At 39.0% G+C, this 27,187-nt stretch overlaps 1 protein-coding gene across 6 annotated transcripts in view; it reads left to right on the top strand.

The window, feature by feature from the left end:
* LOC113075440 (ETS-related transcription factor Elf-1-like) overlaps positions 1–27,187 on the top strand; it is a 47,239-nt gene that overhangs the window by 1,420 nt on the left and 18,632 nt on the right. For 2 of the 6 annotated variants that reach the window (XM_026248151.1, XM_026248156.1), the window contains exon 1: positions 14,462–14,816. The exons of 1 other annotated variant lie outside the window; for it this stretch is intronic. The gene's annotated coding sequence lies outside the window, so the exon portion shown is untranslated. Of the gene's footprint in view, positions 1–14,458; positions 14,817–23,384; positions 23,491–27,187 lie in introns of those variants that run through there. 3 more of the 6 variants (XM_026248152.1, XM_026248155.1, XM_026248154.1) reach the window with 3 other exon arrangements.

Genomic DNA, 27,187 nt, shown 5'->3' with positions numbered 1-27,187 from the left:
ATAACAACAGCCCCCCTCGCACACTCCAGATGCCTTTAGATAGCTGGAAATTCCAGTCTTCTGAGCCTAATTATCCTCAATGAGAGGCTCTAAATATCCCCCCTTCCTCTTTCAGAAATACAGTCCTTGGTACTCCTCCTTTTCTTGTTATGACTTTGTGTCTCAGAACTCATGCCCAGTTACCTATTGTGCCTTTGAACTGGATTACCAGAAGCTCTCAGATGCTCTCTTAGCAGATGAGGCACGTGGCTTGAGATATCCCGGAATGACAACGAAAGGCATGTGGGAAGTCTCTGTCTAGGAAACATCCCCAGTGTTGAAGCCATTTCTATGGAAGTAATAATATTTTGAGTTTATTTTGTAAAATCTGAGAAAAACCTGTGTTGCAAATGAAACGTAGAAATTGGAATGTAAACAGTTAGCCAGTGATGTAGTATAACGTAATTTGATTGGCTGTTAGATTTATTATGAAAGAAATAGAACCCTATGAAACAGTCAGAAGCCACTGGACTTTTGGAGCAACACAGTCTTTTGACCTATGCAAAACTGCACAGTTAATTTGTAAGAAAAGTACATATCCTACGTTTTTTATGTTTTAAGATTTGTAATTAAACAGTCAAACGAAGAACTTTGGATTCAAGACTTTTATTCACTGACGTTTTGTGTTGAGTACAAAAGAACTCTGAAGTCCTAAGCTAGTGAGTCGGCTTGTTGCGCTCACATATAAAGTCAAAAGACTGCTCGACATAGTCAAAATATCGAGTAAATTCAGAAGATTGCTTGAGGAAGCCGAAAGACGAGCCGTGTGAGAAGATCGCTAAAGAAAAAAGTCACCCGTGATGACGGCGAACTAATCGATCGAGCGGCTCTGAGGAAAACCTGTTAGCGGCTGCTATCAAATACGATAGACCATTTCGGACCAAAACTTCGTTGCAGAAAAAAGAATACAGAAAGGAAGTCAGAGATAGCCGAGAGTAAGTCGTCGCCTGAATGAGACATTCCCTGGAACAGGTCTGATATTTTCTTCATGACTCTATTCATCGTCTAAAAGTGACAGCCAAGTGTGTTCACTGGATTTCATACTGAAAGTCATAGAGCTTGACATAAATCCTGCACATCAGTGACTCTTCTAAATGAGTGTTTTTAATAAGATTAGAAGCTGTGGAGAATATTAAGAATTGTGACAGTTTTGTGTGAAGATTTAAAAGTGACAAGACATGGCAGATGAAAGCGCAGCTGCGTGTGATGACCAAAAGAGGGCGCCAAAGCCCACAGAAAAGGCTGTAGAGGAGAAAATACACAGGCTGAAAGGAGAACGCAAGGGAAAGCTGGCACAAATAACCAAACAGAAGAATCATTTAGCCAAATTGAAGGAAAATGAACAAAATGTTAATTTAATTAAAGATGAAGAATTGTTGCGGTTCGAAAGATGCTTAAAACAGTATGCACGGATTAATGAAGAGTTGTGTGAGTTAATAGATGAAGATGATAAGAAAGCAGATCAAGATGCTTATGAGAACAGATTTTCGGAATTTCAGCAGTTTATAGAAGACACAAATAAATGGATTGCAGATGTTCTAAAAGATGAGGAAGATGATATTAGGCCACATGATAGTGTATCCAAAGCTAACTCCGTGGTAAGCCAGACTTCCAGTACTACTTCTGCAAGGCTGAGAATTAAAGCTGAACGTGAAGCACTGTTGACAAGAGCTGCAGCATTGAAAAAGAGAGAAGCAATAGAACAGGAAGAAACTCGCTTGAGAATTAGAAAAGAGCAATTGGAGCTTGAAACTGAGCTTGCTGCTTCAGATGCCAAACTGAAGGTATACGAAGAATTTGAAGATGTTCATGAATCTAAACATGATTTATCAGTGCTACCTTCAGGACCCAGATCTGAATCTCTGATGTGTAAACCAGAAAAACACAGTGTAGATGATTACATGCATCGTGGAGCTGGTAAAACACCCCTTACATTCAATCCAAAGCCAGCCACTCAAGTTGGTGCTTCAGTAAGAAGAAAGTCATCGTCAAGGTATGATGCTGTCAGCAGCACGCCACATCTTAATCATCATGATCACACTGATTTTTCTACAGATAGCCTGCACGAAGTGTTACAGCGTCAAAACGAAGTCACTGAGATGCTCATTAAACAACAGAATTTGTCTCAACTCCCTCAAAGAGACATATCAACATTTACAGGAGATCCTCTGACTTACAGATCTTTCATAAGGGCATTCGAGCATGCTATCGACAGTAAAACCGACAGTCATCAGGACCGGCTGTACTACCTTGAACAGTTCACGAGTGGAGAACCACTTGATCTCATTCGGAGCTGTGAGCACATGAAACCCGACAGAGCTTATAAAGAAGCCAGAGAACTGCTTGATCGTCACTATGGAGATGAAATTACCATCGCTACAGCTTATATCAAGAAGGCTATGGAATGGCCTCAGATAAGGCCGGAAGACAGAAAAGGATTGAATGCTTTTGCTTTGTTCTTGGTTGGATGTTGTAACACAATAAATGATGTGGACTACATGGACGAAATGAACAATCCTACCAACATGAAGACCATTTTATCCAAACTTCCATTCAAACTGAAAGAAAAATGGAGAAGTTATGCTTATGACATTCAAGAAAGAACAAGAAGAAGAGCCAGATTTCCTGATTTAGTGGAATATGTGTACCGGCAAGCAAAGGTTGCCAATGACCCACTGTTTGGAGATATTCTGGACTCCACTTCAAGTAATCCGAAAAGCTCAAAAAAGCAACCAAGCCTTAGAAAAAGTGAGTCTAAAAGAAGTAGCTTTGCTGTTAATGTGTCTGCTACCGAAAATAATGTCAGTAAAAGCCAACCAGAGAAGAAAGCTTTTGCATCCAAGTCAACAAATGTTTTTCAAAGTCCCTGTCTTTACTGCCAGAAGAACCATGCACTGAATGCGTGCAACAAGATTCGAGAACAGCCTCTGAAAGAAAGAATTCAGTTTTTGAAAACGAACGGCCTTTGTTTTGGGTGTCTGACGGCAGGTCATATGTCCAAGGACTGTAAAAAAAGGGCCTCTTGTCCAGATTGTTCATTCAAGCACCCAGCTATCTTGCATGTTGTTAAGGAAGATGCTTCATCAAAGAACAACAGTGCAGACGACAGGTCACAAAGCATGAGTGAAGTCACAAGTGCTCTCGTGTCTGCAGGGTGCAGAAAAGGTGACCATACTGGGGCCGGGAACAGTGAGTGTATTCTTCCCATCGTACCTGTGCAGATAAAACACAAGAAAGACACAAAGATAATCAAGACCTATGCTTTCCTGGATCAAGGAAGTACAGCGACTTTCTGCACTGAAGAATTGGCGAAGAATTTGAATATGCGGGGCAAAAAGACAGAGTTCCTGCTTCGTACTATAGCGCAAGAACAGAAAGTGTATAGTTATGAACTTACCGATCTGGAGGTGTGTGGCTTAGAGGAGCAAAATTACATTCAGCTTCCCAATGTGTATACTCAGCCGGATATACCTGCAAAAAAGGCCAACATTCCACAGAAGAAAGATTTGGAGAAGTGGTCATACCTGAGTCGAGTTCATCTCCCAAAACTTGAAGCCGAAGTTGGTCTGCTCATCGGTGTCAATGCATACAAAGCAATGGAGCCATGGGAGATTATTAATAGCCAGAACAACGGACCATATGCTGTGAAGACAGCTCTTGGCTGGGTCATCAATGGGCCAATCAGCAGATGCCAAGAACAGGAATCAGATGATGACAAAAAACAAAGTTTCCTTGTCAATCGTATTTCTTTGATAAGCGTCGAAGACATGTTGATGAAGCACTATAATGCAGATTTTCCAGAAAGAAAATGTGACGACAGACGAGAACAGTCGCAACATGACAAACAGTTCATGCATACGGTGACAACATCAGCTCAGCTCGTGGACGGTCACTTCTGCATTAAGTTGCCTTTGAAGGATGACAAGGTGAAGATGCCAAGCAACCGTGGTATTGCTGAACAGAGGCTTAACTCTTTGAAGAGGAAGTTCAGTAGGAATTCACATTTCTTTCAAGAGTACAAGGCTTTTATGGACAACATACTGGAAAAAGGCTATGCAGTAAGGATTCCAGAAGAACAGTTGATTCGCAGTGATGGAAGAGTATGGTTTATTCCACACCATGGAGTTTACCATCCAAAAAAGAGGAAACTCAGAGTCGTCTTTGACTGTGCGGCAACTTACCAAGGTGTGTCGCTAAATGACCAGTTGTTGCAAGGGCCTGACTTAACTAACACCCTCATCGGAGTATTGTTGAGATTCAGACTGGAGCCTGTAGCCATGATGGCAGATATAGAGTCCATGTTTTACCAGGTGCGGATTCCAGACACGGACGCGGATATGCTGCGCTTTCTGTGGTGGCCAGGTGGTAATCTGAATGTGGAAGCAGAAGAGTACAGAATGTGTGTGCATTTGTTCGGTGCTACATCATCTCCTAGTTGTGCATCATATGCATTAAGAAGAACAGCGGAAGATGCTGCATCAAAGAGTACCCCAGAAGCCACACAGACAGTCCTCAAGAACTTCTATGTGGACGACTGTTTGAAGTCGGTAGCCACAGAAGATAAAGCGGTTGCTCTTGTGAAGGAGCTAATGATGTTGTGCGCCAGTGGTGGTTTCCATTTGACCAAGTGGGTCAGCAACAGCAAAGCCCTGCTGGGTTCCATTCCTGACCAAGAACGAGCAGCTGAAGTCAAAGATCTCGTTTTGGAGCATGATGAGTTACCAGTAGAACGGGCATTAGGCATGCAGTGGTGCACGAGTTCTGACAGCTTCAGGTTCAAAATACATCTGCCGGACAAGCCATGTACAAGAAGGGGCATTTTATCTGTAGTCAGTTCGGTTTATGACCCAATGGGTTTTTTGGCACCACTCCTACTACCCATCAAGCTCATTTTAAGAAATCTCTGCCAAGAGAAGAAAGGTTGGGATGAAGAAATCCATGAAAAGGAATGTCGGACATGGATGAAGTGGCTGACAGACTTAGACAAGATTTCAGAGCTACGTCTGAACAGATGTTTCAAACCTGCCGCATTTGGGCCCACAAACACTGCTCAAATTCATAATTTCTCAGATGCTAGTCAAGATGGATATGGCGTTGTGTCGTATCTCTTGCTGTCAAATGACCGGGGTGAGAAACATGTATCATTCTTGATGGGAAAGTCCAGAGTCGCTCCACTCAAACAGATTACGATCCCGAGAATGGAGTTGACAGCAGCAATGGTTGCAGTCAAGATCGATCGGATGTTGAAAGAAGAACTTGAAGTTCCCCTGATGGAGTCAGTCTTCTGGACGGATAGTACAACAGTACTAAAGTACATTGAGAATGATGCCCTTCGTTTCAAAACGTTTGTAGCCAACCGTGTCTCTTTCATTAGAGAAGCGACTACATCTTCTCAGTGGAAGTATGTCAACACCTCACAAAACCCAGCAGATCAGGCTTCCAGAGGTTTAAAGATCCAGAGCTTCATGGAAAGTAAGAGCTGGTTTCAGGGGCCTAGTTTCCTGCGAGAAGAAGTTGAATGGCCGAAACAACCTGAACAACGGCCTTACCTGACTGAAGATGATGTTGAGGTGAAGACATCCGCTGCAGTGTCATGCACAAACTCAAATGAGTGCACATATCCACTGAATCAGCTCTTTGAGTATTACTCCAGTTGGCATAAGCTAAAAAAGGCAGCAGCCTGGATTTTGCAATTGAGAAGGACGTTGCGGCACCTGAGCGAGAAGAGAAAAGAGTTTGAGCAGAACATACAGCAGAATGAGAATGATCCAGAGAAATGCAGATCTATAGTTGAACAGCAAATGGTGATGTACAAGAAAAACCTGGAAAAAACAATACTTACCGTGGAAGATCTATCCAGAGCTGAAATTGAACTTGTTAAATACAGCCAGAAACAAACTTACATGGAGGAGATACAAGCTTTGCAGCTGGCAGGCTCCCGTGTGAAAAAGAACAGTTCTATTTTCAAGCTGGATCCATACTTGCAAGGAGATGTGTTGAGAGTAGGAGGACGTTTGAACAGATCGGCGATGCCTGAAGAGGCCAAGCATCCTGCCATTCTGCATAAACAGCACAGAATAGCTCACCTCATTCTCCACCACATTCATCAAGAGTGTGGACATGGAGGTAGGAACCATGTCTTAGCCATATTACGACAACGGTATTGGATACCAAGAGCCAATGCAGCAGCAAGAAAAGTAATTTCAGAGTGTAACCTCTGCAGAAGACTGCATGCCAAGGCAGGAGAGCAGAAAATGGCGGATTTGCCTCAAGACCGTCTGCTTCCTGATAAACCACCCTTTTCCAACACGGGTGTAGACTATTTTGGACCTTTTGAGGTCAGAAGAGGACGTGCAAAGGTTAAGCGTTATGGAGTGCTCTTTACATGTTTAACTGTTAGGGCAGTGCATATAGAAGTAGCCCATTCTCTTGACACTGATTCATGTATTAATGCCATACGGCGTTTTCAAGCCAGAAGAGGCCAAGTGTCAATTATTCGTTCCGACAATGGCACCAACTTTGTCGGCGCTGAACGAGAGCTGCGTGAGGCATTGGCAGAGCTGGATCAGTCTCGCATTAATGAAGTCATGATGAGAAAGGGTGTGCAATGGATCTTTAACCCGCCTGCTGCATCTCACCACGGCGGTATCTGGGAACGTCAAATTCGTACAGTGCGAAAAGTGCTGAGCTCTGTTGTGAAGCAACAACTCTTAGAAGATGAAGGACTACACACTCTCTTATGCGAAGTTGAGAGCATCATCAATGGGAGACCTTTAACCACAAACACAGATCACCCCAACGACCTCGAGCCACTGACGCCGAACCATCTGCTCGTGTTGAAAACACAGCCTAGTTTTCCACCTGGTGTGTTTACTAAGGAGGATGTCTACGCCCGCCGGCGCTGGAGACAAATACAATATATGGCAGATCTGTTCTGGCGAAGGTGGACTCACGAATACCTACCGCTTCTGCAAGAGCGGCAAAAATGGCTCGGCTTAAAGAGAAGTTTCAAGGTTGGAGATGTTGTCCTCGTCGCAGATTCGTTCCTGCCAAGAAACTCCTGGATGTTAGGCAGAATTATGAGGGTGATGCCCGATGCCAAAGGCATTGTCAGAAGTGCTGAAGTTCGGACGAAGACCAGCGTCATTCAAAGACCCATAACTAAACTTTGTTTGTTGCAGGGAGAAGACTGAAGAAAGAAGAGAAAGACTTAAATAGAGTAGAAACTATCAGTTGAATAGTCTGTGAGAAGTATTTAGTTGTTTATACTTACCAGTTAATGTTTACCTTTACATACTTTCCTGTGAAGAGAAGAAGGTTCTTGCTAAAAGGAATTTACAAAGTGTTAAATGTAAGAGTGTAAATGACTTCAGTTTAAAATTTAAGTTGATAATTGATATGTTAAGGCCTAGTCAATTAGGGACCGGGATATGTTGAAGCCATTTCTATGGAAGTAATAATATTTTGAGTTTATTTTGTAAAATCTGAGAAAAACCTGTGTTGCAAATGAAACGTAGAAATTGGAATGTAAACAGTTAGCCAGTGATGTAGTATAACGTAATTTGATTGGCTGTTAGATTTATTATGAAAGAAATAGAACCCTATGAAACAGTCAGAAGCCACTGGACTTTTGGAGCAACACAGTCTTTTGACCTATGCAAAACTGCACAGTTAATTTGTAAGAAAAGTACATATCCTACGTTTTTTATGTTTTAAGATTTGTAATTAAACAGTCAAACGAAGAACTTTGGATTCAAGACTTTTATTCACTGACGTTTTGTGTTGAGTACAAAAGAACTCTGAAGTCCTAAGCTAGTGAGTCGGCTTGTTGCGCTCACACCCAGTGTTTGCTCTAGAATACGTGGGAGTGATGGTGACTCCCATGTGAATACGAAGCCAAGTCAAGGAAACCCTAGGACAGATTGGCCAAGTTCATTCCACTCTGCTCCTGACTTTGTGCCTTGGCCTGATGGTGTGTAGAAAATCGCATGTGATATGACTTAATGGGCTGGCTATTGATTTGTCTCCACATTTGAAGACATCAGTCTTTATAAACTCGGTATCCAGGAACTGCATCGCCTGGCCATCATCAGCTGAGAGCTTGCTGCAATATGAGCCGCCTCCTTGCAGACAGACTACAAGCATCAGCAAAGATATCTGGAGTGTTCTAGGACAGCGTGCATAATATGACGCCTCGTTTTTCAGTGTTTAAGCCTAAAGCATTCATTGTCATATGGCTCACAGCATGGATTGAGTAATTGTCTGTTGGGTAATTCCTCAGAACGTCAGCATAAATCTTTTTAAATATGGCTTTCAGTCGTAGAATGCTGACAAGAACAAACCAGATGATATGCCTGTGTCATATAATGGATGGGCAAACGTTAAGTCATTAGGCTTCCACAAGGTGGTGGTGTTCATATGTTAAGCTGAACAATAAGGATGGCCTTGGACCATTTCATACAGCTCTCTTTGGGCCTTTAGGGCCAGTGCGACCCTGCCACTGAAATAGATTCATTGATCCTGGACATTCATTTTTAATCCTTCCTTTTGAAGGTTTGGATTTCTGGGATGTATTTTCTATAGTTGTTGCAAATTCTGCTGGTTTGTCACCAAGATAATGATATTAAGCTTGCTAACATACACAGTTCGTAAGCAACAACAGTTAAGATATGTTGTAAATGGGAAAAAAAAAAAATATTGAGGTCATTGGTTAAAAAATGTAAATGAATCGTCTAGTTTACATATTTTTGGAATATGCTGCTTGTTGGATTTCTTTCTTTGTGATGAGTGGACATGCTAGCAAACTTTTAATGAAATACATAAACCCCTTATGAAACCCATTTAATAAAACAAAATATAAATATCTCTAGCAAGTATATAAATAATAAGAATCAATCATGCCGAATAAATAAAAAATCATTATTGTTGAACCTTGATATGATGCATTATATAATGTAGTGTAGACACAAAACAGGCTTTTCATATTAGTCATTAGTTTCACTGTTTGTAATATTACAAACTAAAGCAGTGCTATGATTACTCTGAAGTTGTTCACTCTGTTATTTCATAAGTTATGTCATAATTGCATTTTATAAAAAAGAAAATAATAATAATATACTGCTACATATATGGGAAGGTGCAACATATTAGTTTATAGAATATTAATTCAGTTCTGAAATTTAGAAGTAAGGGACCTTTTGCACTGTTCCTCATATAAATTATTGTTAAGAAATGGTTCTCTTAGTAAAGTAAGAGAGAGAGACGGGTGATTCTCACACATCCCACCTATTGTGTTTCCAGACTAGTAATTTTTACGCATTTCCTCACTGCACAACCTTGTAATTCAGAAAGTAATATTGTCCTCTGTTTGCTTTCACATTAGATTAATATTTAGGTTAGTGTAATGTTATGCTGCTGTAACCCTGCTGTTCAGATGGCAGCCAAATATCTTTGAATCTTATTAAGTAAGGCATTATAGAGATACAAGGCCGACTGCCTTTGTTTTGACTGCAGAAAGACAAATATGGAAAGTTTGGTTATTTTTAAGCAGGCACATCTTGCTGATAGCTGAAGTTCATAAGAGGTGGAAGGCTTGCTCCTTAACTTCTAATATAGTTAAGAGACCGTTTTATGTGGTGGCTTTAAATTCGATTTTACATTAAGGTTTTCAGGTCCCGAAACTTAGTGTTTCAGTAGACCTCAAATGGCATTTTAACTTTTGTTTTTTATTAAAAGTCATTCCATATAAAAGTATATGGAATGTTGAATAAATGTGTTTAGATGGTCCATTAAAGAGGCAGATGTGACTTAATTCATCCAGCTGATTTAGACTTGAATGTAAAAACTGTACCACGGCACATTAAATGAGAGTATGTTAGTACTGTACATAATCGCCAGTAAAATGTTCATTTAGCGGATGTCTCGCTAGACAGGGATAAAATAAAGCAAATACTGTGCCTGTTTACTTATTCATTTTGTTTATATTTGTAAAGGCAATTGCAGAACAGTTGGTCTCTCCTCCCTCAGGCTTGGATTTAAATAATTTAAATAGACTGAGACATTAGGTATTCATCTAGCATAATGCTTTCCAGTGTCTGTTCTTCAGAGAGAAAACATACCGTTCGACCATTTGAGCTCTAAAACAGACCTCACAGCCATCAATAGCAGCTCCGCTTCTGTTGTATTTCACTATGATGTGAGTGAAAGGCACTTTCTGGAATGTTGGCCTTGCTCTTTGTCTAATGTTTAATTGGTTGAGGTTTTGTGAGGATTGTATACTGTCTGGTAAGGGATGGTAACGTTCTTGTGCAGACCAAATAATATTCCCCTCATATCATAAAGAGATAGAGAAGAAGATAATTGATGGTTTGACGCCATTGTTACTTTTGTGGTGTAAACTCATAGTTTGTTTTCGTGCATACCTGATTGTATTGAAACCTGTATAACTTACATTTTGTCTGTTGAACCCAAAAAGAAATATTTCGAATAAACTTGCTCTCCGCTGTAGCTTTTAAATGTATTTGGTTTAATTTGGACTTTGAAAAATAGCCCTTATGACATTCTTTAAATTCTTTAAAATTTCTTGTGTTCCACAGATGAAAGAAAGTTACAGTCATGGCCAGAATTATTGACACCTAATTGGTAAATCTGAAAAAAGGAACCTGTTCTTTCACAAAAAATCCTGAAAAAGGGGGACATTTCTAATCTAAATTAAATAAAAGATTTCTCAAATGGTAACAATTATTTACACAATTAGAAATTATTATAAGTTACATATTTCTAAAGTATATTCCCATGCATATTTAGCACACCAGAGTGACTACAAACATGAATTTGTCCAGCCATGGTTTCCTGTTTCACAGGAATATAAATATGACGGAACACAAAGGCCAAATTCCCTTCTTTGTTCATATTTACCAAGGGTGTCAATAATTCTGGCCACGACTGTAGGTTTCTGAACAACTTGAATACATGTGAGTAAATGATGACAGAATTTTAATTCTTAATTTAAATCAACCAGTTCTAACTGTTCAGAATTATCAGCTGTTCTGTTTTTTTGACAGTCAAGATTGTCTTGCTTAATTCCACCTATTATGGTGAATTATTACCTAATCAGTAGTTAGAATTGTACAAAATTACAGCAAAATCAAATCTTAACTGTGGAGCTGAGGGTTCATATATTAAATTTGTAATGGAAGTCAGTAGGAGTGTCTTTATTTACCTGTTAGAGACGTGGACACTGTATCACATAATGTGGGTCATGGAAGGAATGACTCAGCACCTTAGCGCAGTAACAGATTTTCCTTTGAAACTCCCCCATCCCAGTTCACATGCACTCATTTCTTACTGAGGTCAGGAATGTTGTATCTGTTCATAATCCCACATCTCTTGTCATTCTTAGCTGATGGGATTTCTCAAGGTTGACCAGATGTAATCTTTTGGTCCACATTCGTATTTACAAAAGCTGTTATGTTGGAATCCTTCCGATTGTGGCGCGGCATTCAATTAACCTTTACTTTGTCAGTGTGTTGAAGCATGTAATGAACTGAATTCTGGTCACCAAGGACTTCAGAAGGTCATGTTTGTGGTGAAAATTGTTGGTAAAGCTAATTTAAACCCAGCAAAACCTTGTTTTTTATGCACATGCAGGCATGTTTATGTCCATTTAAAGCCAGATGAACACCAGATTTGTGCATCTTTCTCATATATTGACTCCATGGTCCTTCTGTCTGGATTTAATTAGAATGCTTCACTGCCTTTTTCTCTTGCCCCTTGGTCCTTTGAGGACAGCCCTTAACTGGGATTCTGTGGAGGGAGGGCTTTTCTTTGTTCACAAAGCCTCTTGAAGCAGTCAGCACCTGACCTCAGTTTCTCACAAACAACACGACCAGCCCTGAAAAGTGCTTTGTCTTTGTCGATTATCTCAAGGCTATATGCCTATATTTGGATCTGTTCTAATATGCCACTGTTTTCCATCTCACGGTGATGTAAGTAATATTATAAATGGCACCGTGGAGTTCCGTTGCATTACTGATAATAAGACATTTACACGTTTCTTAATGATCTCACTAAGAATTGTAAAGATTTCATATCAGGACAGAATGTATCAGTTGGTTAGAGCAAAATTGACTTTAACCTAGGAATGAGTGCACATTAGCATTCATGAGAGCATTCAAGCCACAGTTAAATTTTTGTCAGCAATTCATTTGAAGTAAATTTATAGGAGGCGGCAAAAAAAAAGATCTACTCCGGATATGGGCAAAACCAAAGTGTGCCATCTACATTTTAAAACCGACACAGCAGAAAAATGAGGCCTTGTGGCTCGACGTTGTTTTTTTTAAGCTTCGACTCAGTCATGCAGCGCTATTGGGCTGGTTTTATTTTTAGGCTGTATAGGAAAGGTGTGTCTTTGAACTTTGTGAGCAAAGACATGTGATCGGGGTCTGGTTGCTGTAAAGGCAACTGAATTCTCTCAACTCTCTCTGAAGAGGAAAACAGTTTTTCTTCATTCATTTCTTTTGCTTTTTATTTATGTCGTTTGAATTACATTCCTCACACTGCATAATGACCTGTTGATCTATTATTTCATACATGCAAGCAAAACAGACAATTGAAATGTGTTTTAAGAAACAATTTTACTGTTATTATGATTATAATTTTACTGCAATGCATTATGTATTTGTTCTCTTCCTTTTCTAGGGAAACACTGATATTCTATGCAAATCCCGTTTCTTTGTGCATTTATTTCAGTGATGTGGAGCCTGTTGGACTTGTTTTAATGTGCCCCGCTTGATGTCACAGACGGTTTCTATATCATTGCTTCATGTCATACGTGTTGTTGGTATAGAGGGGCAGGTGCGTGCCATGTGTTTGCACACTTTCCATGATGTTCTCAGCACTAAATTGAACATAATACCTAGCACTCCATCTAATGGTGTATATTTTTCTCCCTTTTCTTAACTTTTCTTGTAATCCTCTTAAGTCTGTAAAGGATGGTGTGTATGCAATACATAAATATATAAACTATGGCTTCATATTTTTATGCAAGTTGAGAATACACCCACTAGACTAAAGGTTGCCCAAGAGGCCTGACTGCTTTTTTTTTACTCCCCAGCAGTTCACTGGTACAGTTAAGGTTTTCTCAGAAAGAGGCAGGTACTGTAGTTGCTGGCAAGCCCTAACGTAACTGAAGTTGTAGTTGGCAAAGTATCAATTAAGTGACTGTTTTTGTCTGTTTAGAGTGCATTCACCGTCTCATTTATTTGTCTGAATGGTGCGTAGACAAAACTGCATTTCAGCGCTTTTCACTTAGCTACGAAATGCCACAGACCCTGGCTTCCTGTTTGTCAGCTGGATTGTCTCAGATAAAATTGCTTGACGAGGGTTATGGCTCCATATGCTCAAAGATAGGGTGAAGAAACCTAATGGGAGATTGACGTTAATTTGGTATCTTGGTCTCTTCACAATAAGGATGTTTGGCACAGAGGATTCACTCTCATGTTTTCCCAATCCTATGAGACTTTCTTTCTTCTGTGGAACGTAAAAGATATTTAGAAAAATGTATTGCTGTTTATTTGTGCAATTCATCATGGTTTTGGAGCCCATTGAGTTTCAATGTATGCTAAAAAACACTTCTTCAGGTCTTCAAATAATGTTTTTTTGGTGTGTGTGTTCCGCAGAAGAAATTAATACCGGTTTGGAACAACATAACGGTGAGTAAATGATGACAGCATTTTCATTTTAGGGTGACCTAACACTTTATTGCTCAAATATTGGAATACTGCTGAACCAAGCAGCAGAGTCACACGCTGTACTTTCCCTTTGGTTGTAAGAACGTGGTGATGTAGAAATCAGTGGTAGGGCCTCTGATGAATTGGAAGTGTTTCTTGTCGGTGTTCTTTTCAACAGTGCAACCAGATGGGGCGGCTCTTCCAGTTTTATAACGCATGACCTTTTTCATGCCTCATATCAAACATAAAGCCTGCTTTAAGGGGTGTCAAATAGCCTCTAGGGCCACTCCCATTTCACCTTCTCAAATAAAAGCTCTGGCACCACTCAAAACAAGAACTACAGAGAGATCTAGTCAGTTGATATGAATTTAGCTTTTCTCTCCTTAAAATAGCATTTCATGTTGGTAAAATCCCCCAAGCTTGCGTTACTCTTGCCACGTCTACGTCAAGTTGATTAAAAACCTTTACTCTCTTACCCAGTCTTGTGTTTCCCGTCTCACATAGCTTAAGGTGTAGTCTGATTGTTACTTTGTCCAGGTTTCCCCTCCCCCGCTGCGCTTGCTAGCCAATCGAACAGCTTGGGCTCACCTGAATGTGTTTGCATATTAGCTCTACCCTTGCAGCTGATTGGTCCCATGCTGAAGTTCTGTTTTACAGCCTGTTTGTCAGTGGTTCCTTGGGGGATGAGTCACAGTGAGAGAGATTTGCTTTGCAGTACTTCTCTTTTTTTAAAGATTACAAGCCGCTGCCATTGCCCTCCCATATTCTGTTCTCATTTTCGCTCTATCTACCACTAAAGTAAGTGGGAGAGGCAGAGGGGCAGGTCAGTGTTCAGCACCTTGAACATGCCATTTGATTCGCTTTAGACACACCCTTGGATTATAATTTTTTTTTTTTTTTTTTTTTTTTACTCCCGTCAACATAATCTATCTCTCTCCATTTGTTTTTTTTTCAAGTTTATTTCTTTTTATCTGTCATTTTCCCAAGATTTTGATATGTTTTCCACCGTAACCATGGAGTTTGACATGAAACCGCTGAACCTTTAAGGTTAGTGACCATTTTGTCTGTTTTTGATGTAATAGTATTCACTTCTAGGTCTGCTAGCATCAAGTGTCTGTTGTCTGCATTCTTCACTTTGTAAGCATTTTTTGTTGTTTATTACATACCCGTATATGCAATATAGATTGTGTTGATTATGAAGTTACATTGTTTGATTTTTGTTTTTGTTTTTAAGTCATCATTTAAACACTGTATTTATATACAGCCTTCATTACAATACAGCTAAACAATTAAATATCTGTGCATTTGGTTTATTTTTAATAATCACCTATTGGTCGCATGATTGACAGTTATATAATAAATTGCTGCAGATGTGTGCGAAAACAGATTTAGCGCCATTTTCCCTACATGAAAGACCATTTTGCAATCATTCAAATCTAACAAAATGTATTTATTATATTATGTGTGGTTTAAAAGTTTATAGTCACATGTTTTGCATAGTATCATTGACTTATATGGGTACCGAGAATGAGGTAGGCAATCATGTTTTGTAAGTCTATTGACCAAGCCCATACGACGGTTAGAGTGGGTTGCAGTGTCAAATTAATATTTTCGATTTCATCTTTGCCTGTTTTAGCTATATGCTTAAAAAGTTGCCGACAATGCAGAATGCATACAAATAACCTTACCGCCAATGTGCTTTTTTCACGTAAGTGATGGTTTTGCTGTTAAAGTGTGTCATTGATTCCATTACGTGGGCTTGTAGATTTCAGTTTGATTTTTAGACTGGCTTATCAGGCCTCAACATTGCCATCAAACCTGGTCTGAATGGTACTCATCCTGTTTTGCTAAAAAAACTCAGTATTTCATTGAGAAGAGAGAGATAAACAACTCTGTCCCGGAGCACCTATTTTTTGCTCCTTTTTTGTTTTCCTTTTTTAAAATATAATCCTCAAAGAACGTAATTTTGCCTGAGTTTACCACGTGTTATTATGCCTGACACCATACTTACTATAGTAACTTTATGTCATCTCCATGGTATGCGCTGAGACAAGTCTGTAAGTAGCAGGGCAACCAGTCTTATAGAGAAAACAGTAATTTATTTTGACATGATTACGTTCAAGCATGTGGCCAAGAGTGATGTTGAAAGAGTTTTATGCAAATGAATATCTTGGCTGAAGTTACAGATGTCACATGGGCATTATTCTGAATGCCCTTTTTTAAGGCAATGCCATTGCTTGTACCATAAAATTCATGTTTTGGTAATACTCCAGTTTAAGTTTTTGAGGTCTTTTTAATGCAAGAACGGTACCAAGTACATTACACTTTTAAAGCATCCTTTCAGTTCAATCAAATTCACATGTGAAAGTGTTTTGGTGGAGGTCAGAAACTTGGACTTCTAGGGAATTTTCCCCAACTCAACACATGCTATGCCATATGACCTCAGGTGTTCATCATGATGTCAGATTTTACTTTAATAGCCTTGTTATCTTGTCAGACCCCGTTAGGCTGGAGATACTAACACCACTCACACCATTATGCTCCCACCCGGCCGTTCCTGATTTGTATTGTAAATGAACCAGGGCACCTGGAGTTGGGTAGTAGTCAAACACAGGCCCCTTTGCTATGGATTGCTTTGTTTGGGGCTTCTCTTAGGGCCTGAGTTTCTGTCACAGTTGGCAGTCACGCTGGTAGTGTCAGGTTGGCTCTTCACATAAAATAGCGTCAACAAGTCCCTGCTTGTAATTGGATCATAAGGTCCTGCTGAGAAGGAGGGGTGGACCAAACTGATCTAGCTGGTCTAGCGTAGAGAACAGAAGAGGGCTGGGCTTGAGAAAGAATCTTTGTCCTCGTCCTGTCATAGTATTGTCTGATGGTTTGAGAGCTGTTGCTCCTCATATTGCAGATTATGGATTGTTAGCCTTTCAGTTCTTTCAGTGATTAAGTTTTTGAAATTAGTTATAACATGGTAGATTGTAGAATCTGCCGGATTGGTAGCTAACTGAAGGTTTTGAGGACATCTCTGAGGTTTCTTCGTTCATGGCACTTCATATTTCAGCTTTAGAGGATTCTTGAACTAGAAAGATCTTAGCGCAGAGATCATAGAGAATGTGCAGCTATCGTCATTGAGCTAGTTTGTCAGTATAACAATACTCTAAGAAATTTTTGTCTTCAGTTTAAATATAATCTTATGTGACCATGACTCCAGTATGCAAAAAAAAAAAAAAAAAAAAAAAACTATTTATAAGTTTCATAAGATCACTAAATGTGATAACAATAATTTCGCCGTTGGGTATGTTTGAATTTTTACTCAAAGCAGTAGTGTTCTATTGAAATAGTCTAGGTTGTCATTCCTTTGTCAATATGTTGTTGACTGCTCGGGCAGATTTGCATCATGTTTTCATACTGCTCTCCCCATTTCCAATGAGCAACACACATTCTCAGTGTTGAAACTGTCTTGATTCCTGAAACAAGCTCAGACTGGCATGCCTCGGTTCTCAGGTACTAGATATAGACTACTGACAGATTCGCTATCACAGATGATTACATAATAGATTATTCGGTATCAATTTGAAGAAAATAAGAAAATATATTGAGAAGATCAGTTCTTTTGTGTTTGACTGAAGCAAAGAACTAGAGATAATATTTATTTTGTCCAAAACATATAACATCATGGTTTAGGAAAGAAAGCGGAACAAATGGTCAGTCAGTTAAGCCAAAAGAAACCCATGGTCTTGATATAATAAGGAAGAGTGGCCTGCAATCTCATCTTGGAAATGCCCTTTTGTTGAAGAAGTTAATGACTCCCACCCACCTGCTACCCCCGTTTTGTTTTTGTCTCCAGCTTTGGTGGGCGATGTTCCACTGAAACTGCCCACTGAATGGGTTCTTTCTGTTGTTCTAGAGTCGAGACTGTCCATTACATCCTATTTCCCAGGGCATAGACAATACCGGGTTTCACTTTGGTCATATATAACCAAATAGTATATGCCTTTTAGTAAGAACAGGAATTGGTTGAGAATCTAGAAGGCATTTCTACAGAAACTTCAGAATCTTTAAGGTCCACAAATATACTAACAGAAGAACATTTCTAAAGTTGAGGACTTTGTTGAAAATTAGAATGGCAAAATGTTTTTTTTTTAAACATCAAATCTGTCTTTTTATTATTCAAGCATGTTGGCGTCAAAAAATGAATATCACTTCTCTCATTATCATTGTTGTATCTCACCAGAGATGATCTACACGTCACATGTTCAAAGATGACTGATACCAGACCACTTCCCATGTAAACCACATAATTTAATCTTTTTGCTTGGAGTGTATTCACTAAATTTGTCACAAAAACATCACATAGTCAAGCGTCTCATGACAAAGGGCTACAAAATAACTAAACAACCAAAATAGCCCATTTAAAGACTGTTTTGAAATCAATCTTATGAAACCATTCATTGCAAACACCATGTTTTCCAGAACTCCTTTATTTTGTTAAAGCAGTTGCAAGTTCCTCTTTTGATACAAGGGCCTCTGTCTGTTTGTAACCTGCTGTACCGCCACTCTTGAGTCAAGTCAGGTGCCTGGCGTTCTCATTTAAGAGGAATTCCAGGCTCAAAGCGACATGGTTGACATATTCCCATTTGCACCATGCAATAAAAACGTTTATTGCTGACACTAATTTAGTGTTGAGTATCGAAGTCCTGGATGCTTGGCCCCAGACATTAAGTTGAATAGTTGTTTTCATCTAGAGCTTTACTTGCACAGGTGTATGTTGCTAACAAGTACTTAGGAGATCGACCAGATGAGAACACGTGGTCACCTCCCATAACTACAGAGAAGGGGCAGCCCCTGTGTCTAATATTCTAGTATGTCTTGTAAACAACGGATACACAGTTCAGACATGTGACTGGTTATCGTCATGACAATTCAGTGCGTTTTGAAGGAACAGCTCAGGGCACATACCAGCCTTAAAATGCAATTACATGCAATTCAGGCTCACAAAGCCTCCGAAAAACAAAGAGCTTCACAGTTTCAAAGATGTGAATAGAAGCGACCATTTTGCAAGCGCTAAAGCAACACGTGTGGTGAGCACCTAAGCAAGTATCTAACATTTTAGAGAAACACACGCAGGCTTTGAACAAGCTGTGGGCGGTTGCGTTTGAGAGAACATTAAACCACAAGTCACAGCTCTAAAAAGACTTGCTAATGAAAATGTGTTAGTTTCTGATGGCTTAATGTGAGTTTTAAAATTAGGATTGTGGTCATGATATAAACTAAGGTTCTTGTGTACAGCATCATATCATCAATGAAGGAAGCTCAAGCTGTTGGAAATCTCCAAGCACAGATATTTGTATACATTATATATTTTCTTTAAGAGATTCTAACTAAATTATTAAAAAAGGCATTTTTGAGGCTAGTATATTGATACAACATTTAAATGACAATGGCTAAGGTTCATGAAAGTTGGTGGTGTAGTGTAATTGGATGGTAAATGGGTCCAAATGTGTCCAGTTTAGGAACACAGCATCCTCAGTTAGTCACACATTACATCAGCCAGAGGAAAGTTAACTCACAAATTCTGTAGTTACATCACAAACTATGGGGGTGACCAATATTCTTTTTGTAAAATGACTAAAATAATCCCTTAAAAACCTGAATATGTGTTTAACTGAGTGAGGTTGGAAGGTGGTTGCAGTAGTGTCATATGTTAGCTGTGGAAAATTGAAATCCCAGAACCCTGGAGACCCATGGAAACTCTACAGACATTTACCACCCCCACATCCAAAAAGTTGTGTTTACGGCATTCCCCCACATCCAAAAAGTTGTGTTTACGGCATTAATTTAAGGGCAGTTATTGTTTTAATGATTTTAGTATATATACATACATACATACATACATACATACATATATAGCACCTTTTGAGATGACTGTATAACATAAAACTCATGGAAGTTCTGTATTGCATGTCATTTGGAAACTTTTGTAAGATCTTAAATTAAAAGGCGCTTTACCATGTGACAGTGGGTTTGCTACGAGGATACCAGTTTGTTTCAGTTCAGGCCACATATTGACCTACTTGTTTGAAAAATAACTCTATTCACTGGTTACTGTCCGTTGAAATGGAAACTTATTTGGTGTGAAATAAAAAAAAAAACCTTCTGGCATAAGCGTTAGAAATTTGAGTTTGTTAAATTTATTATTTGCAATTACAAGACATTAATAGAGAAGTCATCGATCAACAACAATAATTAAAACACTTATATTAGATCATTTCTATTTCAGTAGACTAATATTTATTTGTTTGTATGTTCACAATATATGTACACGCGCTTAATGTTGTACACTTCATATCTTGTTTTCTGGCTTTATTTTTCATGTTTAAATGTCAACTACTCTTGTATCTGTGTCATATCACTCGACATGCTTTAGGTCACCTCACAACCCGTTTCTTAGCAACAGCCACTCCTTGTTTACATTGGCATTGTGAGTCTCATTTAGTGTTCACAGTCGTCAAGAGATATTCTGCCTATTGCATACGCACAAATTCATGCCTTGTTATTGGTACCTTGTACTGAGCCCAGATGCTGAGAATCAGATTCTGCTGATTTGATGGATAACCACGTTTCACTCGTTTGTTTGTTTTTTAGTTCTCAGCTCACTTCAGGATATTGTCACTATCTGCTTAAGTAGATTTGAGAAGATAACTACTACTTTTTAAGCTCGTTCATTTACAGCCTCCCATATTATTGTTGGCTTTTCTCATCTCGTTGCTATCATGAGCAAACGAAACCCTACAAAGGCTAGCGTTCCTTCTCAAATATTGACCTGAATAAAACCCAACCACCAGCATCTGTATCCCGCCTCGTCACGAATCTGAAAAACAACCACAACAAAATGGCAACACGTGATTCCTCTCCCATCACTGAGCTCTGAAAGTCATTAGAGCTATTCTTTATCACTCCATTCCTCTCTGGTTTCTTGTATTGAGAGATTTGAATAGAGGGATGGGGGAAGGGGAGGGTTATTTTATTGTAAAGTGTTTTTATTGTGGTGGTGTTTGCTTTGTCCTTTTTTTTTTTGCAGGTTATGAGCTGCACAGGTAAAGCCCAGGCACACATTCACAACAGCTCATGCAAACATTTCCAGCAGTAAATGAGTACCGTATCAAGAGTACATGGTGTCCATGTAATTAAGAAAATGATTGATGTATGTAATATAGCTCATAACATTGAGAACACAATTCTGGTTCAGCACCTGAAAATGTCACTTTTGCAACAGTAGCTGGAGAGTTGGGTCATTGGTAGAAAAATGATATGCAATTAGGCTGCAGTCAGTAGTTGGTAAAAAGAGAGGTCCTCCTGTACACCCTCGCCATGGGTTTTATTAGCCAGCATGGATCTGAAAGCTGTCTAAACATATCACTTACAGTACTGTGTCAGCCTCGATCTCGCAGAATAATTACAGCTTGTATTACCACATTTAGATTGAAGGGCCTTATGAACAATATCACAACATGTTGGTAAGAGAAATAAGTTTGTGGAAGTTTAATAAACCAGTGCCTTTTTCGTCTGGTTAGATTATGTGTTAATTTCAGACCTGGGTATATACTGGGTCTCATTTCATAATGAAGAGTCTGTTAAGTCCCAGTTATTTCTTAGTGTGTTTATTACTGACGTTTATTAATCTGCAGCTTTATCCCATTTAACTGATATGTAATCACTTTATGGAAATGTAAGTGACCTCCTTTCATGTTGCAGCCCGTCTCACAGCCCGTCATAGCCGAGACAACATGACGTGAAAACTACGCCACATATTGCACAAAGGCAAACCTTACATAACTTATGATAAATGCTATGAATGTCTTTTATTTTGGGCCAATTGTGTTAGCCATAAAGTATTTTACGCTGCATTATATTCAAGGAGTGCCAGTGCAGCTTTTGGCCATGTGGACAACTCACACAGTTTGTGTCCAGACCTGTTTGGAATGCTATTTCAATTTAAAAGCCAGCTTCAGTTTCTTTCTGTCCCTAGCTTGTAGATGTTTAGCTATGATTTCAGACAAGTGATTTGATTCTCATGTATGCTTTTTGTCCTTGAGTGCCTAGAAAGGAACTTAAAGTATTCTACAAGTGCAGTTAGTTTCTCTTTCACTGACCGTGAGGTATAAAGTAAATTTTGAATTCTACTGTTTTGCTCAGTGAGCAAAAACCTTGTGATGCTTAGGGGCTTTTCAAAGGTAGAATGCAAGCCGTGTCATGACTGTCATCACTGGCTGTTTAGGGTTTCCCAGAATTTTATTTCGAAGTGTGGGGGTGCAAGGCAGGCGTGTTTTGCTGTTGTATTCAGGGTACATTTTTCCCTCCTTGTGCAGACATATGCTGTGACATGTCGGTATTGGTATGAGTGTAAACACATCGGAGATGGGTGAGTCAAGATGGCGGGGGTGGCGCTATTTCACAACATTGCATATGTCGCCATAGACAAAAGCATGATAAATACAGTCTCAGGAGAGCTGGAACATCCCCATTTATCAAAGGCAGCATTATCAGTGAACGAGCCTTGATTTCTGCCAGGCTCAGCAGTACTGGCATTGAGTCAGTGTGTATATTGAAGTTAGTTGACTTTTATTCACCCAAGTGTGAGATATATGTTGTTTTAGAAACTGAATAATTTATAGAGTAAAACAGAATGAGCTTTTTAGCAAAGATTGGGGTTTTATGCTTAATGTGTTACAGGTTTTACAGAATGTAATCATGGTCAGATGATTGTGATTCAGATGGAGGTTCATACGCTTGAGTTTGCAGTCAGTATTAGACTGAAAGCCCTGAGCTTCTCCAGTCTTGTCATGCTCTGAATTGTTCCTGTGTATAAGTCAAAACATTTTATCTTGTACCGAAATATCTGAAATGTTTTTCATATTGCATATGCAGCTGGAGGCAGCGCAGAGACTGTGCAAAGATCCTAACAAATAAGTTATGGAAGGTTCTTCAGCCAGCACGTTATATTGAAACCGCTGTGCATGCAGTCAGCACTATTAATTTACCATAATAGATCATTTTCCCAATCAAAAACCTAATATTAGATTTTTTTTTTTATTGGCATTACTATGTTATTTTAAGTTTTGCTTGCTTATTTTCTCTATTTTTACATTGACGTTAACTTTTTCCATCATCCAACACTCACTTAAACTTAAGAAACCTAAAAAAACCTCAATATACATTTTTCACATTGTAATGTTGTGGTACCTAAATTCACTTGTAGTATCTTAGTAACTGATTTTAGTTTTTAGTGTTTTACTTTTTACTTATCTAGACAACATATTTAATTTTAATATCAGCCATTTGTCTATCATCAGCCCTAACATGAAAATAATTATCCAATTGGTGGTACTGAACAGAATTTTAACATCAGCGAATCCCAAATATCATTCCAATGCCACTATACCATTTCGCAAGTACTGGCAGTTGTTGGTGACAGAATTTAGAAATGGATAACTTTTACATTTTGGGCCTCGAAGTTTGAAGTGCAACACAAACGTTTGTCTTTGTTAGCCCCTGTGGCAATTTCCTGTCCTGTTTTCACAAGTCTGACGTGTCTTCCTATCTGTGGTGTGCGGCCTGTTGCCACATAGTAGAAACAGATCACAAGGAAGAACATTTTTAACATTTTGTAGCACATACCATGTGCCTTTTAAGAGGTCCATCAGTTGGGGTCAGCTCGCAGCTGGTAAGATATATTCTGCTTACATTTTTAAACATCAGCCCTTCTCTTGCCCATCAGCATCTGTACAAATGCCTGAGGACACAACATTCACATAGAGGAAATAGCTAAGCGTTTAGTAGCAGGAGATGAACCCTGAGAGTGAGATGTGCGAGAGAGGAAGTGAGTAAGGGTGCACCAAGTTCTGTTCCTCATGTTGTTTTCTCAGTAATTAACCTCAGTCTACAACACCCATACTAAATGGAAGTTGGTTACTCTTTTGACTTAAAGTCATTAAATGTTTGTATTTTTGAATCGTGTGCTTGGTGTTGTGTTTGTGAGGTCTTGATTTGATGATTTTAGTTGATAATATCATGTTTGATTGTGTGTGGTGGTTTCAGCACAGTAGAATGATATCTGAGATGATATCTGGGATGATAAGTGAAGCTTTTTGAAGGTGTCTGAGATGCGTTTTTAGAATTCTGAGAACCAGACTTGTTTTGTTCTTCTCAGAAGCAAACCACTGAAGGGTGGCATGATCTAAGAGTGATGAAGAGGGGGTTCCGTGTAAAAGTAGGGGGCATTTAGAATCTTTTTTTTTTTTTTGTGAGAAAATATACCAATTTTGTGTAAGATGTGTGCCATGCTGGTATTGTTAATACAAAATTATTATTATTTTATTTTACATTTTCTAATAATGGTTACCAACTAAATAGAAATATATGTCATTCGAACATGTCGAAAACACAAAGTGAGAAATACTAAGTCTAAGAGGAAGGGGAAGAAGTTTCCACTCTCAAAATGAGAGAGAAGTGTTCACTTGTTTGTGGTCTAACAGTCAGGAAGTAGCAGAAAACCCACTGCTCAGTGATGCATTTCCTGTCACTGCAAGATTCACAGGTCAGTTGTGGCTGTTCTCTTTCCTTTTGCATTCATTTTTCTTTAGTTTATAGGGCTCCTTTACTGTGGCTTAAAGTTTGACCAACTGCTAACTAATTTCATAGGGAGGTTGTATAATATTACGCAGTTAAAAATCCTAACTTGTAGCACAAGCTAAACTGGATAAAAGGAGGTTGTCTGACATTTTAAATTCAGTTGAAATCGTCTTAAAATTGTTTGGAAAACCATCAATCACATTTCCATAAGGGTGGATGCTCTCTATCATCTTCTCAAACAAGTTTCATCTAGCAAATTTGAACAAAACTGGTTTTAAAAAAAGTGTCTTTTGACCCTAATGTGTTTAGTAGCAGGGATGTTGCCCTAAGCAGGCCTCAGTCTCTCCTCTCTAACCTTTAATATTTGGAGAGCTGAGCTCCAGGCTCAAAGATAACAGCTCCTGTCTGAGATGGGTGTGGGCCCCTAGACTTTTTCTAGCACCTCGAGGCGTAGTGGAAAAGAACAAGACTTGCGAGATGAGATTAAATTTGCTTCATCTTCTGCAAAGGTAGCAAAAGGTAAAGCCTTTCTTCTCTCTCGGTTTTAGCGGTTCTCGAAGCAATGTGTTTGTCTCTCTCCCACCTTCATTTTTCTTTTGCTTTCACCCCCCTTTCTTCACAAAGGTTGCTCTAGTTTTTAAAATAGCCTTTTTTTTTTTTTAATCTTACCTCGCTTATGATTTTATCCTCAAAACACTTTTTTTTTTTTCAAATCTGTATAAGATACACACTGAATTGTCGACTACTGTGGCAGAAGCTGCTAAGTGGTGGTGTTGTTGTAGACTGATGTGGCAGTGGGAGTTACTTGTATGCTAGTCTCATTAATTGCAGTCTCTTGTTCTGTTGAATTAGCAAACATTCGCCTAACAGGTCCTTGACCTTTCTCCCTAATGTATAATGCACTCTTCTCCACTTCTGTGACCAACATAGGGGTGTGTGATGGTGATACTTTCACATCACTTGAAGAGGAAGGGAAAGAAAAGATAGCCTTAGTTTTTGCCGCAGTCTTTCTGCAGTACTCATTTGGTACCTTGGCTTTTTTTTCTGACAAGTGGCTGGTTTTGGACGTGCATATTCAGATGCTCATCCATAATTGCACACATGCTTGGCTAAAGAACATCTGCGGTAATGCGAGTGCGTATGTGAACAGTCTGATGCACTTTTTGGTAATAATAGTCCTCCTGGTGAGATATAAATGTGTATAGTGTTGGTTGCAACTAATTTGACTTTCAACACATTGGACAACAAATTGCTAAATTTGTCCAAAGAACAATTATATTAATACAAAAAAGAGAAAACCAATTATTGTCCTTAAATTATTTCATTATTACATGTAGCATTGTTTTGATGTTGGCAATTTAATTTGTTAATATTTATTTACACAGTTGTTTCAATATTTTTTGAGCACCAAATTTTTTCTAAAGGATCATGTGAAGCTGAAGATTGAAATAATGGCTGCTGAAAATTCAGCTTTGCTGTCACATGAATGAATTATTTTAAAATATGTTAAAGTATCAATCAGTTATTTTAAATTATTATAATATTTCACAATATTTGACTCAAACATAATATTTGATCAAACATAATATGCAGCCTTAGTGAACATAAGGAAAAATCTTACCATGGCCAAATATTAGAACAGTAGTGTGTATAAATATTTAATCTTTCAAAAGAAGAGTGTTATCATATTAGTCAAAATTGTTACTTTTAACAATTTAAAATTTGATAAAATTGGTATCACTTTGACATGAAGCAGAAGTAGGATGGTAGCTTCTGTCAGGGCTGCTTAAACGATTGTGACCATATTATAGTTGAAGAGATGAGTTTGTCCACATCCCTCTGACGGCCATAAATTCATAATCGCAGCATTACAGGACTTTACTTAAGATGAAGCTTCATATCCTGACAGGAACTAAGCTAAAAACACCCATGTTGTGCTGAGTCAAGCAGATGACCCTGTTGCTTTGTTCTCCATATTGATTGAAGGGTGGGAACAAGCCTTGAGTTGTCTCACAAGACAAGCATAAATGTTCACTAGCTCACTGGAGGGGTTTTCATGTCATATTTATATGGTGGAGCCAGGGTTGTGGAGTGTGGTTTTGCTGAAACACTCAAGACTGGCATGTTCCGAAATGCCAGGAATGCCAGTCCTCCTTCCTGACCGAGCAGATTCCTCTCGCTTTCCCTGAGTCAGTATCTCTCCAAAAGCCCTAGTATCCCAAGCTAGTTTGAGTGGCACTCTAGACAAGTTTTTCTCAGATGCATTGACATCATAATTGCCATGACATCACTCCCCATCTAGAGATGTAACTAGAGATGACTTCGCCCTCTCCAAAACCTCCATCTCCATCCATCCCTGTGACATCATCAGAATATGGCAACAATGATCATACCACATCTTGAATCCATGAGCATTCCCTTCAAACCACTCGCCTATGTGAGTTGATCATTCATGTTTGGATTCGCTTGCTCTGTGATTAAATTCCATTGCAGGGTGACTCATGGCTTAGACATTCGGTTGGCTTAAATTACCTCCTTTCATGGTCAACACTGAGCTCAGCTGAGGACTCTACGGGGGCGGGTGGGTCGACAGGGTCAACAGGGTACGATGTATTTGTTCCCTTAAAACTGGTTATTCCATTTAACATTTTAGTCAGTGTCTTGCTATATCTTTACGTGTTTTGACAATACAGACAAGGCACTTTGCCAGATCCATACCAGCTGCTGCATCAGGACAATTAGAGACTTGAACGGATGTTTTTCATGTACACTTCATAGTTTTACCTTGC

Source organism: Carassius auratus, unplaced genomic scaffold, assembly GCF_003368295.1.
Source record: "Carassius auratus strain Wakin unplaced genomic scaffold, ASM336829v1 scaf_tig00017060, whole genome shotgun sequence".
Classification (NCBI taxonomy): domain Eukaryota; kingdom Metazoa; phylum Chordata; class Actinopteri; order Cypriniformes; family Cyprinidae; genus Carassius; species Carassius auratus.
Note: the sequence above shows the minus strand (reverse complement) of the source record. Positions and strands in the feature narration are given on the sequence as shown.